Genomic DNA, 2,793 nt, shown 5'->3' with positions numbered 1-2,793 from the left:
GAGCGAGTGGATATGGCGTTCACCAGAGCTCACGGGATTGCTCGGGTTCTGGTTAGTATTCTGAACATTGAGTATGTGTCGGAGGTTGTCAAGTGGGCTTATCGAGGCAGGATTTATAATCTGGTTATTGAGTTTGAGGATGAAAACCTGTTGGCTGCGGCGGCTCACGAGTCTGACGTGGATATGCACGAGGGTGATGGCAGCGCGGCTGCAAAGGAGCCGTCGGTCGATGACTCTGGACGACAGCTGTCCAAGGGACCGGGCCCGAGTCTGTGACGACCGGGGATGGGGCGGCTCCACCCTTCTCAGTGCCTACGACGACTCTGAGATTTGGGTCCTTCGAACCCGCTTCTGCACCCCCGAGGCTGTGGAGTGATCGGGTGGAGTCCGAGGAGGCTTTTGAGCTCGCGTTGCCTGCTTTGGTTTTTGAGGATAATGTGTGTACTATTTGGTCTCGGTCAGGGGAGAGGAGGAGTAGTCGGCAGGTGGCCACTCCCTCACGTGCTCAGGACGTCGCGTCGGTGTTTGTGGCTGGTTCGTCGGGAGGAGTCCCGGGGCAGGCGGCCTCGGGTTGCTCTTCTCCTGCCGAGGTAGGGGATTCGGGGCAGGTGGCACCCGTGTCCTTCTCAACGTTGGGAAGGGGTCTGGGGCAGGTGGCCTCGGATACCTCCTCTCCCGTCGCGTCTACCTCTCTGCTGGTGGCAACTATGCCATTGGGAGGGGGCTCGGGGCAGGTGGCCTCGGAGCCTTCTTCTCCTGAGGCGCCTATGGTGGCCGCCTCTCCGGTGCTGGGTGGAGAGTTCGGGCAGGTGTCCCATGCACTCCCTTCCCCCCGTTCGCCGCCGTCTCCGTCCTGTGGGGCGCGCCAGACGCCTGAGGCCATGGTGAGTGCCTATCCGCTTCCTGGCGCATCTGCTGGGGAGTCCGTGCAGGCGGACCAACCTCACGGTTGGGGTGAGGCTGGAGGCCCTACCTCGACCAGGATCTCTCGGGAGGAGGTCATAGCATTTGGAGGGATTCCGGATCCGATGTCTGAGGGGCGACAGGTGACCGACCGTCTCCAGACTCAGCCGGATGTGGACGACATTCAGCAGCGGTGCGCCATGAGGGCGGCCAAGCTCCGTGACGTTGAGGTCACTACTGGTATGTCGGTTAATACTTCTAATTCCATTTTGCATTTTTCTAATGATGAGATTGTTGAAAATGCAAATCAATTAGGAGTTTCACTAGGTAGTAATGTTAGTGAAATTTCTAATTCTGTTAATGATCTTCTGGATCTACAGGCTGAGCGGGCTTTAGAGATGATTCGTAATATAGCGGCGGTTAAACCCATGAGTGATTCTGCGGTTGATGCTTTGGGGGTCAGGGTGCTCGATAATTTTTTGTGCGGATCTTATTCCTCCCATACCTGAGGCAGAAGAGGAGGATGATAGTTCTGAGATGGTTATGGTTTGACCTTCTGAGACTGGTTGTGAGGACCGGTTGCAGAGTCAGAATGTCTCTAAACGCAAGTGGAAACGGAAGGTGTACCCAGTGTCCGCAGTGCGTAGGAGTGCTAGAATTCGTACGGCTAAAAAATTCCATGATGAACTATGAAAGGAATCTTTTGGAATAGCAGAGGTCTAAAGGACTTGGCTAAAAGAAGGTTTCTTGCTGAGGCGTCTGTCGAGCATCGATTAGATTTTATCGCTCTATCGGAGACTGGTAGAGATAATTTTGCGCCACAATTTGTAAATACTTTGTCGGGAGGTATTGATTTTGACTGGCATTGCCTGCCACCGAGAGGGCGATCGGGTGGAATCTTACTCGGCGTTTGATGCGATGCGCTCGAGGTTCGAAGTGTGGTAATACGAGACTTTGCAGTCAAGTTTCGGGTGCGGTCGAAGGCCGATGGGTTTAATTGGGCTTTGGTTGCAGTATATGGTGCCGCACAGCCCGAACTCAATCCTAAGTTCTTGGCTAATCTAGTTAGGATTTGCGGTTCTGAGCAACTTCCTATCCTGGTGGGGGTGATTTCAATATCATTAGAAGGCGTGAGGATAAGAACAATGATAACTTTGGCGGCAGATGGTCGTTCATGTTCAATACTATCATTGAAAGTCTTGACCCGAGAGAGATTGAGCTCTCGGGTAGAAAATTCACTTGGGCTAACGCGCTGCCAAATCCGACGTATGAGAAGTTGGATCGAGTGTTGGCTAGTGTCGAATGGGAACAAAAGTTTCCGTTGTAACAGTTCAGGCTTTGTCCCGTGGAATTTCTGATCAAACGCCGTTATTTGTGGACTCTGGTGAGGCCACCCACCTAGGAAACAAAAACTCATTCTCCTTTGAGCTGGCTTGGTTTGAACAAGAAGGTTTCTTTGATCTCGTAGCCAGAGAGTGGGCTAAGGATTCAGGAGGGAAGACTGCGCTTCAGCGCTGGCAGAATAAGATCAGGCATTTGAGAAGTTTCCTGCATGGGTGGGCTAAGCATCTTAGCGGAATTTATAAGGTCGAAAAGGAAAGGCTCCTTTCCCTTATTCAGTCCTTAGATGTAAAAGCAGAAACCACAGTGCTGCCGGCCGCGGAGCTTCATGCCAAGCTTGACGCGGAGATGAGGCTGAAAGAACTTCTTCGAGAAGAGGAATTGAAGTGGGCGTTGCGGGCCAAGGTCCAGCGAGTTGTCCAGGGGGATGCGAACACTCAATTCTTTCACATGATCGCTAATGGTAAACATAGAAAGAAGAGGATCTTTCAGCTTGAGCAAGATGAAGGAACAATTTTAGGACAGGAAAACCTAAAACTGTACATTACA

The sequence above is a fragment of the Triticum aestivum genome, chromosome 3B, assembly GCF_018294505.1.
Source record: "Triticum aestivum cultivar Chinese Spring chromosome 3B, IWGSC CS RefSeq v2.1, whole genome shotgun sequence".
Taxonomy (NCBI): Eukaryota; Viridiplantae; Streptophyta; class Magnoliopsida; order Poales; family Poaceae; genus Triticum; species Triticum aestivum.
The sequence above is the reverse complement of the archived record's forward strand: the minus strand, read 5'-3'. Positions refer to the sequence as shown.